This window comes from Vigna umbellata, chromosome 4, assembly GCF_029865625.1.
Source record: "Vigna umbellata cultivar VRB3 chromosome 4, Vumbellata_1.0, whole genome shotgun sequence".
NCBI classification, from domain to species: domain Eukaryota; kingdom Viridiplantae; phylum Streptophyta; class Magnoliopsida; order Fabales; family Fabaceae; genus Vigna; species Vigna umbellata.
Genome location: NC_142168.1, coordinates 33,905,757 through 33,919,149, shown reverse-complemented (window position 1 = coordinate 33,919,149; position 13,393 = coordinate 33,905,757). Strand labels below are relative to the sequence as shown.

The window sequence follows — 13,393 nt, the reverse complement described above, 5'->3', positions numbered from 1 at the left end:
GCGGTTGAAACCAAAAGGTCGAACACCTTTGAGGCCGAACGGCCGACTGCTTTGACACTCGTACACAGGGATTGTCGAGCGGTTGAAACCAAAAGGTCGAACACCTTTCAGGCCGAACGGCCGACTGCTTGAACGCTCGTACACAGGGATTATCGAGCGGTTGAAACCAAAAGGTCGAACACCTTTGAGGCCGAACGGGCGAATGTTGGAGTATTTGAGGACGAAGACGCGACAATATGTGAGGTCGGACGGGCGAGTGGTGGAACGCTCGTGGCTACTGAATGGACGTGAGGCCTGTTCAGAAGGGTGAGCGATCAAGGATGTCAATCCTGGGTGGGTGGCCGCTAGGTTCTACCGATCGGTCATGATACACGCTCGGTGTTGTCGATCGACCTAGATGGACGACCTTGGAGTGCGGCTCGTTCTTGATGGTCGTCTTGAATGGACGACCTTCGACGACCGTTCGGTCTATGTGTCGGACGGACCGTACGGTACAGTATCTAACCCTAGTCTTGGCTTGAAGGCACTACGTATGGCGTGGAGGTGGAACCGAACGGCGAGTTGGATGGCACGGGGTTTTGAATATGCGATTTGCTTGGGTTATGATTTGGGATTTGAGGGTTTTTATTTGTAGGATTGTGCGATCGTGGAGACGATGTGGATGAATTAATGGTGCCCCTGTGACAGCGGTGTTTGGTGGATCGAGGCGGAGGGTGATGGACGGACCCGATTTGGGAGTTGTCTCTGCGTTGGGTCTGACCCGAAAAAAAGGCACGATTTCGCAAAGGTGTTTACTGGCGTTAATGGCTCACGGGGGAGAATCCTTGCTGTGATGCGAGAGTCACGGTCGTAGAAGACGCCAAGCCAGTTGTTGCAGCAGTTGATGCTGGTCTAGGAATTGGATCTTGATAAAGACGACGTCGGTGGCGGCAGAAGAAGGAGAGAAACCGGCTGGAGGTGTCGTTTGATCTGATAATGACAGTGGCGTCAATGGTTCACGGAGGAGAATCTTGTCGGCGATGTAGCGATTTGATGGAGTAGCTTTATCCGAAGAAGTGATTCATCGAGGCCGAGTGCTCCTCTTGCGGTTTTTGTGAGATGACACTTGTAACACCCCGAAATTTGGTGTTACGCCGACTAATTTTTCCGTAAAACACGTAAGTAAAAATTCAAATTTTTGATATTCAACCTCAACGGAAAAATAGTACGTTATTTATTACAAACCGATTATTCCGAAAATAAAACGTTTAAATAGTCAGGATCGAATATAAACAAATACATTCCCAGTCATCTATCCCATCTCTCTTTCATCCTTTATGCATGTTCAGAAACATCAGCCATCACATCTGCAATAACATCTGCTCCCGTATAACATCACACATTACACGATCATCGCATTCACATGCACAAACAAGCAAGGGTGAGCTAACAAAAATACAATTCATAAACATCATAAATATACTCATAATAACATACTATCATCCACACCTTAACCAGATCAAACTACATACCCAAGTACGTATTATGCTTCAATCATATGCATATACCAATATGTATCAAAATATCAAATTAGAATGCATACACCGATATGCATTACAAAATAAATCAGACTACATCCACCAACATTACAGATCAATCAAAATACATACACCAATATGTACTAGCGTCACTCCCATCACTCTTTTCAGAGCTTCCCCGGGCTGTTACACATTACCCTAATGTGTAGTGCTGCTTCCCATCACTGTATAGGGAGATTCCCCGAGCAAGTACACAAGTCACCCTCCATCACTCTAATCAAGAGCTTCCCCGGACAAGTGCAAGTATACCCCTCATCACTCGCCTAAAGAGATTCCCCGGGCCCGCAAGCACAACGCTAATCAAATTTGTAATGAGCTTCACCGGACTAGTACCCCACGTCACCCCCATCACTCTTACATAAATGTAAGAGATTCCCCGGGCGGTTACACACGTCACCCGTGTATAGGGTTACTTCCCATCACTCTATAGAGCTTCCCCGGGCCAGCAACCACAACGCTTACTATCCACCACTCATTTAATGACACCAAGCAGCCAAAAATACGCATATCCGATAATCCTCACAATACCAATCCATCCATACCATAACGCATGTGACATCCCAAAAATACAGCAATAACCATATAATTAGAAAATCACAGTTAATAATAAACTAGTACAGTTTTCCAACTAAAAACAAAAACGAAAGAACGAACGCTCAAGGACGAACGTCCTTGAGTACAGTCTTACAACCTTAAAGAACGAAGTGCGCAAAACCGCACGTCTTCAACAAGAATTACAATTTAAGGCCGAACGTAAAATAAACACCTGACCGAACGGTTTACACGGGACAAATACCGAACAGTCGAACTTAACCAAAATAAAGGAATGAAGTGGTCGAATGACCATTACAACAAACACCTATACTACTGGCCGAGCGTCTCACTGCTCGGTCTTCACTTCAACTTCGACCAGATTCTCTTCGTTCAACGCCTCTTCCAAACGCTCGTCTCCCTCTGCTCACATCCACACGAATGATCATTGCAATGACAAGACGGACGTACAAAACGAGACAACACAAGGAAAAATGCAGGGTAAGCTTATGTAATTTAACTCATGCATCAACATACAAATTCATGTAAACAATTCATCACACATGAACACAATTCAACGTACGTACTATATAAAACTCAACACTCGACTGACCGTCCGGACTGTATGAATTCTGCATAGTTACAGGCGTTCACGCACCTGGGTGGTGTGGTAACTGGCATCCTCATCAGCTGCCACCCGAGGTTAGTACGTCCGTCCAAAGTACCTCTAAGGACGACGACCTCCTGCCATTCCCACGCATGACGTGCGCCCTCTACTTGAGGACGAGCACTCACGGAACATCAGGATCGAACAGCCAGCATTAACTTCCCACAGTCATACATTTACAAATTCTCAAATTCTCGATCAGGAGTCGTCCCAACCCGGAACGCTCGTTCAACATCACAACTTTCTTTCCATCTCATATACTGTTCGTCATTTATTATTCATCATTCCATAATCATTTTCATCATTTATAAGGATGACCATAAAAAACCGAACGTCCTGCCCTCACCAAGAAAACGAGGACGAACCATGCTGACTGGACCAAAAGGACGCTCGTTAAGAATCAGAGTACGAACGGTAGAGTTACAGAGAGAACGAGGACGAACCATGCACACTGGAACGAAAGGACGCTCGTTAAGAATCAGAAAACGAACGCTCAGTATAAGACCGAGCACCATTTTGAGCGAGTGCTCAATCTAAGACCGAGCCCCTGTTTAGAACGAGCGTTCAGTATAGAACCGAACACCCTTTAGAACGAACGTCGGTATAAGACCGAACACCAATTAGAACAACGTTCGGTATAAGACCGAACACCAATTTGAACAAACGTTCGGTATAAGACCGAACACCCATTAGAACGAGTGCTCATCATAAAATCGAGCACCCCAAAGGACGAACGCTCAGTTCAGGACCGAGCACCATTAGGACGAACGCTCAGTTCAAAAAAGAGCACCATTTGGACGAACGCTCAGTGTGAAACCGAGCACCAGGACGAACGCTCAGTGTGAAACCGAGCACCAATTAGAGCGAACGCTCAATTCAAAACCGAGCACCATTTGGACGAACGCTCAGTTCAAAACCGAGCATTATTTGGACGAACGCTCAGTGTGAGACCGAACGCTAGTAGCCTTAAAATAATAGACTTTGATTTCGAAGAAGTGTTTACGAACGGTAAAATACACTATTACATATATGCATACAACAGAAGGGAGTTTATCAAAGAATACCAAACACAACGGTACTTGACCGAACGCTCAAACGAAGCATTTTAACATGAGGACGCTCGTCCTCGACCAGGGATCCATCCAAATGAACGAATCCCATTTCTTAACTGTTAAATAGGGAGACCGAACGTTCATTATTACGGGAAAACTCTTATTCAATCCATTCGCTCATACCAAAACCATCCCATTCATATATCTCATACATCATATGTAACTCAGTCATATTTCATTTCCATTCAATAAACAGCGAACGTCCATGCAAATTAATCATAGTAACATCATGCATTATTTCCATATAATTGAATAACGAACGTTCACACACATACATCAAACCAGTTAAATTAAATAAGCTTCCCCTTACCTGGAAATGATCGAACGTTCTCAAACGTAGACACACAATTTCTCCACTACTGATTCTGCAATTCAACGCTCGTTAAACCAATTTACAACGAGTGACACCCAACACTATCAGATCTCCTACGGTCCAGCTTCACCAACCGAACGGTCCTTCTGGAAGTCCTTGGCGTCGAGCGTCCTTCAACGGTGCTGGAAATACAGATCGGAAGGGATGAACGGGTGTTTTCTTTGGTGCAGAAAATGAATAGAGAAGGAGGAGAGACTTGGATTCTCAGGAATGAAAAATGGTGTGCGTGCAGAGGGTGGAGAATATTTCAGAAATTCTAAGATTCGTTTTCCACTCTCGTCCAGCGCACTTCTCCACTCAGCCAACGCACGTTCCCACTCAGCCACGCTGGACGCACGTTCTGCACTCCTGATTCCCGACAGTCCATGCTGGACGTCCACTCCGCAGTCGCCACGTGGTTTCCACTTCAGATTTCTGATCCATGTTGAACAGACGTCCAATCTCAAGCGGACACGTGTATCCCACTATCGTTTTCCACTACCGGTTTTGACTCAGCTCCACATGCGACAGCTGGAGTCCGTTGGTGGGTGTCGGGCACTATTGTCGTCCATGTGCGTCGCTGAGGTGGCGCGCTCTCCGACTGCCACGTTTTTTTTTTTTTGAGGCCTGACAACGCACATATCATATCATCATCACATAATCATCACAATACCAAATTTTAAACAATTCAAGTTCTTCATTTAACATGAAACTTATAATCAAATCATATACAACCATCATTTCAACAGTACTTAACCATCCAAACATCATTCTCATATCAATTTGCAATCTCAAACAGATCACCCAACATTTCCATATCAAATAGATATATCAAACAACTCAAAACAGTGTACACATAACACATTTTCTTTATATCCTTTTAATACTCATATTTAGGTAACTCAAACAGCTTTGAAACCATCACCGACAGTTCCGGAAGGGTCAAGAACCCCCAAAACGACCTAGAGAACATCCAAAACGGACATCCGGAACCCCAAAACTATCAAAAACAAATTCTGTAAAGTGCAGGTGCGAGTTAACTATTTGGGCGAACGTCATAAACCACTGGACGGACACTGTTTGGACGAACGCTGTTACTCTTAGTCGAGCACTATTGGGACGAGCGTTGTTACCCTTAGTCGAGCACTATTGGGACGAACGGTGTTAATGCTAGCTCTTCACGAACATTGTGAGATCAAAGACTCTGCCGAACGCTCAAAACCGAACACCATATTGAATTCAACACTGTTTGAACGAGCGCTCAACGGTCAAACCCAATGAAGACCGAACGCTCACAAAACCATCAACTGACCGAACACTACTAACCAGCGAATGAACGAACGCTACTAACGAACACCTGAGCGATCGTTACTAAACCATAACTTGAGCGATCGTTATTTAAACTAATGACCGAACGCTATTAATATCATCTCCTAAAACCGAACGCTCTCCAGAAAAGGACGAACGCTAAATGCCTAAGTCAAAGCATGATTATGACCGAACGCTACTACCATGAACGAACGTTAACCAAGCCAACATTTGACCGAACACCCCTCAGCACATGGCATGACCGTTCGTCCAAATCCGACGAGGACGAAAGGTCAGTTTTCGCATTCTGCAGAATTCTGCAGAATGGTAGCAGAACCTCCCTTGACCATTTCTAACCACTTTTCTCAACTTCTTAAACTCTTAATTCTTGTTTTAGACTTAATTAAACTTATCCAAATGATTCTAAGCATCTCTACTACCATTCTTAAGTGATTAAAGTTCACTTGCAGCTCCAAAACACTAACTTCAACAAGTTAGGGACCCAAATTTGATTCTACTACTTGGAACATGTTTTGGACTACTTTTATGTTTCTAACAAGTCACAATGGACTTGTCTAGACTGCCCAAACATCGATTAACCAGCAAAAAAACTCAAACAGCACATCTGTCACAACTTTGACAGTTCGGTTGAACCCCTTCCCGAAGTCGGAATTAGGCGTATGAGTACTCGAATCAAAGCTCTTTGAGTCTACTTTCCAATGGAAAAAGAATCAACCCAAAATACTAATTGTATAAAAAGTTATACATAAAATAGTAAACCATGTCAAATTTTGACAGCATTCTATTTTACACTACAACTTGAAATTTTTACAACTTGGTACAATTTTGAGTTTACAAGGGTCTTACAACACTCGGCCCCACGGTGGGCGCCAAAATGTTTCGGTGTAGATTTTCCAGTGTGTCTTTGTTGCTCCTAGCTGTCTGGGACGCTTGCTTTTCTCCAATTGTTGTTGTTCATACTCGCTAAAGGAGGGGGAGGTACATGCAAAGATACTCCAACGCTCAAGTCAGATGTGAGTTATGGAGCCTCAGCTGTCAAGAGAGTGATTATGATACTGCTCTGAAATATTATTTAGGGTCTCTAGAACATAGAGAGAACGTACCTGAACTTTTGCCCTGTCATTGTATTTATAAGCAAAATAAAAATAACCACCTCACCTAAAAATGTGGTTAGTTACTTATAAATATCTTAACCGTCTAAGATATTTTATGTAATAAATATCTAAGATAGTTTACTACATAACAGATCAAATTGATGATTCACCCAAATGTCGTCCGTATCTGTTTCTCTTAACGTTGTTCCGCCACCCTTTCTTTCACTATTGGAGTGCATCCCTTATTTATTCATAACTGAAATTTGTAACCAAATACTTTCGTAAGAAAAATAAAAGGAGTTGAAAATTGCCACTGAATGTAGGTTTCCACACGTTAAACAAAGAGCTTGATTGAGTGGATACAACGAAGGATTTCGTAGCCATAAGAATAAAGGCCCGCTTCTGAGTATCAACCCACGTCCTAAACTTTTGTAGTCAACCTCACCGTCTAAAACAATCTCCACAATCGTTTTCACGATTTTAAATTATGGTCCCAATTCCAATTCCAATTGCTGTCACCAAAATCCTTGACATTGCAGAAAAATACATACTAATGTGTGACAGGAGTTGTTGTTATGGAAATAAAACAATTGCGAACTTTTTTTAAAAATTGTTTGTCACCTGTAAGAATGTGTGCTCAGATTTCATGTGCGATGGAATTCACACCCATCGTATAGGCCGATGGATAGCTCTAGCCCCCATTTTAAGCAAAAGAATTAGAATAAATATTATAAACTCTTCTGAGATCTGCAGAGCTGACAATCTATTCATGACCCTGCAATGCAAGCGGATTTCCCCTCTTTCCAGAGACTCTTTACTAGCAACTCTTTGGTGGCAGAGTCAGGCACTAAACCAGAATTCTTCATGTCTTCAAAGAGCCTCCATGCTAGTGCAGCTCTATTTGACTTGCAATAACCTTGGATTAATACCTTAAATAAATAAGCATCAGGCTCAAGACCACTCTGCCTAATCATTGCAAAGAGCTTTTGTACTGTTTTTATGTCCCCAAGCTGTAAAAAGTATAGCATTAGGCCTGAAAATGTCTGGATATCTGGGCAAATACCATTTAAAATCATGTCATCAAGCATATCCAAGGCATCGGAGTTTCTTCCACACTTAGTCAATGTTCTTAGAAGAGACGAATACAGAAGCATCAGGTTTACATTTGATATGGGACCGCAAAGTATTCGGTCGTCATTGAAAACCTTCCTAGCAGCATCAACATTTTTTGAAATCCCATAAAAGTCAATGATCAGCTTAATGGTGCTGAATGGTAGTCTCATTCCCTCCATTCTGATCTTGGAGATGAGTGTATTAACCAAGTCAGTACGTCCATGTCGTGCCAGTAGGGTCATGATTCTTTGTACGGTGTATTTGTGTAACATCCCAAAATACAATAATTACCATAAATCAGAATTAATTACAATTAACAGTAAACCATGCAGTCTTTATATAATCAACAGGGTTCAAAAACCGAACGGCTTCAATACAAAAGTAACGAGCGTATCACAGCTACAGGAAATAATTCAGACGAACGGTTTTACAAAAAAAATAACCGAACGTCCTCATAGGCTAATATCTACAATCTAAACATCTACGAGCGCTCAAAACAAAATAAAAGACGGACGTCCTACTGCTCCGCTTTTACTTCCACTTCCACTAAGTTTTCTTCCTCGATAACGTCTTCCAGGGTAGCTTCACCTTCTGCTCACACCCACACGGATGATCATTGCAAGACAGGACGAACGTACATAGACAGTGGACAACATAAGGAAAAACGAAAGGGTAAGCTTATATAATTTAATTCATACAAACACCCATACATTTAACATTTCAATTTATACATACATCAAGTAGTTTAACATGGAATAACACAGAATATAAATATATATAAGACAGACCGTCCGGACTGTATGAACCATGTAGTTACAAGCGTCCTTGCACCCGAGTGGTGTAGTAACTGATCTAATCTCACAGCTGCCACTCGAGGTTAGTCCGTTCTTACATCGCCCATGTTAACTTATGGACTAAGGACCTCCTGCCGTTCATACACATGACTACCCTCTTCTACATGAAGATGAGCATCACGGAACATCAGGATGGACAGCGAGTCTTAACTTATCCATGTTCATACTTTACCAAATTTAATATTTAACACATCTGAGACGTTCCTCCTTGGAACGCTCGTTTAAAATCCATACTCATAGAATCACTCAATATAGTGTTCACAAGGTAATATCTTATAATTTATCATCATTCTCATCTTTAACTTTAAGAGCATAAAAGGACGAACGTTCAGTCCTTTGAAGAATTAGGACGAACGTCCAAATAAAGTACTGGATTGGACGAACATGACACTCTGTTTGGTCAGTTAAATGAACGGACTCTTGTTGAAGATGTAAGGATACTTAGAAAAATTTCAGAATATAGATCTTGGACCAGTTTTAATGTACAAGGGATGGTCAATAATACTTAGAATTTTCTTTGAAGAATTTTACATATGAAAGACTGATGCCAGTATTTGAACGAACGTAAGAGGATGAATATTGAAAGGTTGGAACGAACGCTATTTTATCCAAGTGGTTATTCAATATTACGAGCGCTTGGTATGTGACCGAGCACTCTTTGGACGAACGCTTGGTATAAGACCGAGCGCTACTTAGAACGAACGTTCGGTATAAGACCGAACGCTACTTAGGACGAACGTTCGGTATGAGACCGAACGATATTCAGGTTGAACGTTCGGTATAAGACCGAACGCTACTTAATTCAATATTTTTCAATTTAAGGCGTACGACAACTCTATGCTGAGCCGAACGCTCAAACATAGTAATTCGAATGAAGACGCTCGTTTTCGAACCGAACTCTTCCCAAATGAAAGAATTCAACTCTAAGTCTTTTCAGGGGAAACTTAACGGTATAAGACCGTTCGATAACGATCGTAATTTGTCATAGGGAATTTATCAGATCCAGATTTTTTTAACTATCTTAACTTTAACATTATTCATACGATTCAAACTCTAAAATTTCATATCCACATTAATTTTCATACTTTATAACTTTAATTCACCTCATCAAATCCAACTACATACTACTCATTCATCCTTCATACGCATCAAAATCAACATACAGTACACCCAAACCAAACATCATAATCATCCAGTACAACAGGGTTCGTTCATAACAGCTCAAACATCATACTTTTCATACAAGCAAATCAGATCATACAACATGCAAGTATAAATTAAACATATAAGCTTCCCTTACCTGGATAGCAGCGTACGCCCTAATGCAAAAGTTGGGTTTGTCTCTTACAATGTTCTACCCTCGGTTCCACTAATACTTTCACTTGATCTAAACATCAAAATCAGAGATGACTCAGATATAGTCCATGCATGAACCAAGAACATGGTTTCGCATGAAACCCTAATGGACGAACTACTAGAGAAGGGGACTTACCAGCTTAGAATCTAATTTTGTTCGGTCCAAAATAACGTCCGCGTCTCCGAGAACGTCCCTACGGTTCTGAAATGGAATTCGGAGAAGGCTTGGTGAGTTACAGTAGAGAGAAGTTTGGGAGTTTCTAGAGAGAAGCTGGAGAAAATGGAAGGTTAAGTTCTGAGGTAGGAGATGAGTGGTGCAGGTGAGAGAGAGTTTTCAAAAACTTAGTTTTGTTAAATCCATGTTCGTTCGAACGAACGTCTCTCAAGCCGACACCTGCACACCAAACTCTGAATTGGAAGTTTCTCCCGCGACAGGTGGCGTGTGTGCATGTGGTGCAAAGTGCGCTTTTAATGTTTCAGAGGAATGATGTGGCGCTGTTCCCCGTGCATGGCAGAGACTGTATTCAGATTAGGGAGTGGGGTTTTTAATGGCTAAGTATTGAAGTGACCTGCATTAATGGTGATGTGGCAGGGATTACTATTACTAATTATCAAGGGTCTCACAATATGTCATGAGTAATCCACTTTGATTAGCAACCCAGCAGAAGAAACTCCATGCAGCTTCTGGTGTTTTGAAATTTCTAAGCATCCTGCAGACCAACCCTGTTGTCCACACAAAGTTTGCACTCTCTAGTGCTGCTACCTCATCAGGACTCCAATTCCGCAAGGCACTTGCCAAAGCCCGTGGGTCCAGCCATGGTTTTAAATGAACTCCATCAACAAGATCACATTGACTAGCATCATTTATATTCTCGTCTTCAACCTCATTCTCATGCTCATCATCATCCCCGTCACCACCATCAACAAAATAACTTACACTCCTGATTCTCTCATCTGGCAAAATTCCTCGCAGTAATTGCTCCTTGTCTTCAAGAATTCCTTCCTCTTTCATCTGTTGCAGCAACAAACTCACGCCTCTACTAGGAATTATTCCATCAACCTGCATTTCATCAACTAAAATTTTCACTTCATCAAACCATTTGCTACCTACAAAACCCTCTAGCAGAACCTGAGAACTGTTTCAAAGTGCGTTTGACCCTCATCAAAGGCAACAGATTAAAAACCTCCATTGCTTCCGATAACTTTCGGGACTTCACAAGGTGCTCGATTATTATAGTGAAGCTCCTGCAATTCGGTAGAGACCCTTCATCAATCATCCCCTGAAAAACTCGTACAGCCTGCGAGTCCTTACCCATTTGAGCATAGAGAGCCATAACAATATTATATGATTCATTACAGAGATGGTTGCTCTCGAGTGTATACTGTTCCCACACTTGAAGGACAGTGTCCAGGTCCCCAACTGCAGCATGCCACTGCATGAGATTCATGAAGCTGATCCGAATGGTGCCGAATCGGTTGGCTTGGATAGCATCAATGAGGGATTTGAGCGCGGAGCATCTACCAGCCTTGGCAAGAACAGTTGCAAGTGCATTGAGCGTGTGGTGGATGTGGGAAAAATTGGAATTTTTTTCAAGGGCATGAACAAGGGAAAGAGCGGAATCTACAGAGGGCGAAGAACGAATGGCATGAGTGAGCACGAAAGAGTCAAAAAGACGGTGGTTTATGAGAGAGGGAAGAGAGGAGTCGGGGGTTTTAGAGCGTAGAGTGAGTTTAATGGAGTCAATGAGTTTGACACGTTTTAGGTAGTGAGCAACTTTTGTGGGAAACGGTTCACGACGACGGACATGTGAACGAGCTTGCACTTGCGAGCTTAACTTGTTCAACAGGTTAATCTCGCAAAAAAAACGACCTCAAGTGCATCTCATTCAGCACTGCGAAGGTTGTTTGTGCTTACAATTCATAATCCAGGAACCGTTAGTATTCTTCATCGGGGTGACACAAATAATCAAACACTTGGTGTGCGAGGCCGTGGATGAGCTGATACACGGGGCAAAAGAATTACACAAACCAGGTTCAGCGGGCTCAAATATTTCTTTTTCAATTGGTGTGCTTGAAAAATCCAAGCCTCTTTTACCAGGCCCAGCAATAGTGGGACTTCCGTGCATTGTGTTTTGGTAACTGCTTCCTGCACCCCCATCAAATATGTAAAATACCAAAAGTAACTTTATGGCTATTTAATTAAATCCTAATTTTTTTTATCTCCTTCTCCTTCCCTGTGCAGCTGAGTGTTCTCCCATCTACCCACTACGTGGATAGTTGTGTTTTCTCTTTTCCTGTAAGTATGTGGCCTTTTGTTGAAATTTTTGGCACACATTTAGAGCAGTAGAGAAGGCTTGCGGCCGTGCAAGAAAGCCCTGGAATGGGAAATCTGAAACGGAGATGAAAAATCAATCGAATTTAGTTCAGACAGTCACAGTTGAAATGATCGAATTAGTCTTAATTAAAATCTGATCGAGTTAGACTTTTCTTTAGTAAAATTCAATTGAGTAAGTTCTAACCAAAAATTTGTCAAATTCAATTGAGATATCACCATCCAAATTCAATCTAATTTATTTTGTTTGACAACTTTTTTGACAAATTTTTTACCATTGTTTACGTGATAGTTTGTGATTAGTACGTTTCAAATATATGGACTAATAAAATAGTGACACGTAATCTATTGTAAAAAATTGTTAAAAGAAATTGTTATTGTATAATGGTCCTACTTTAATTTCTTCTTTTATAACCTTCCAACTTTCTTTCTTAGTTGTCTTTTCAAAGTTTTTGATTCTACAAAACAATAATTATTTTCTCTATACTATTTTCTTTTAATCATTTATGTATAAATGAAAGAGAAATATATATACATAAATATATACTCGATATAAAGAGAAATCAAAAGCTTTTCGTCTCTCAGCATCATCCCAATATTGAGGATCTCTTCCCATTGCCCATACAATTACCATGACTTTCGTCTTTATAGGTATTTCATACCCATCAATGATGCGAAGCAACAAGAGCAGGAGGATGCAGTCTCAATGTCTCTTTGATCACCAACTTTAAGTAACTAATTTCCTCTAAATCACTTTCATGGATTAGTTTCTTTCCTCTAAAAGCTTGTCTTAACTCAGCTTGTGCCTGCTGCCGTACTATGGGCTTTCTCACCATTTCTCTCATGCTCCAATCTAGGATGGATGTCGAAGTATCAATTCGAGTAATAAATATAACCTAAAAGAAATAAGTTACCATTTATACAAAAAAATTTACACTATTGACAATAGATTACAACCCTACTGACAAGAAGAGTGTAATTGATTATAGATGAAGTTGTGTCTCCTATACGAGTTCAACATGGTGTAATTGAATACAAGTCATGATAATCAATTACAAGTCATTGTAATCGATTAT

General features: G+C 41.3%; 1 pseudogene; it reads right to left on the bottom strand.

The window, feature by feature from the left end:
• Positions 1 to 7,256: 7,256 nt before the first annotated feature.
• Positions 7,257 to 12,951, bottom strand: LOC124837565 (pentatricopeptide repeat-containing protein At5g66631-like; annotated as a pseudogene).
• Positions 12,952 to 13,393: the final 442 nt, after the last annotated feature.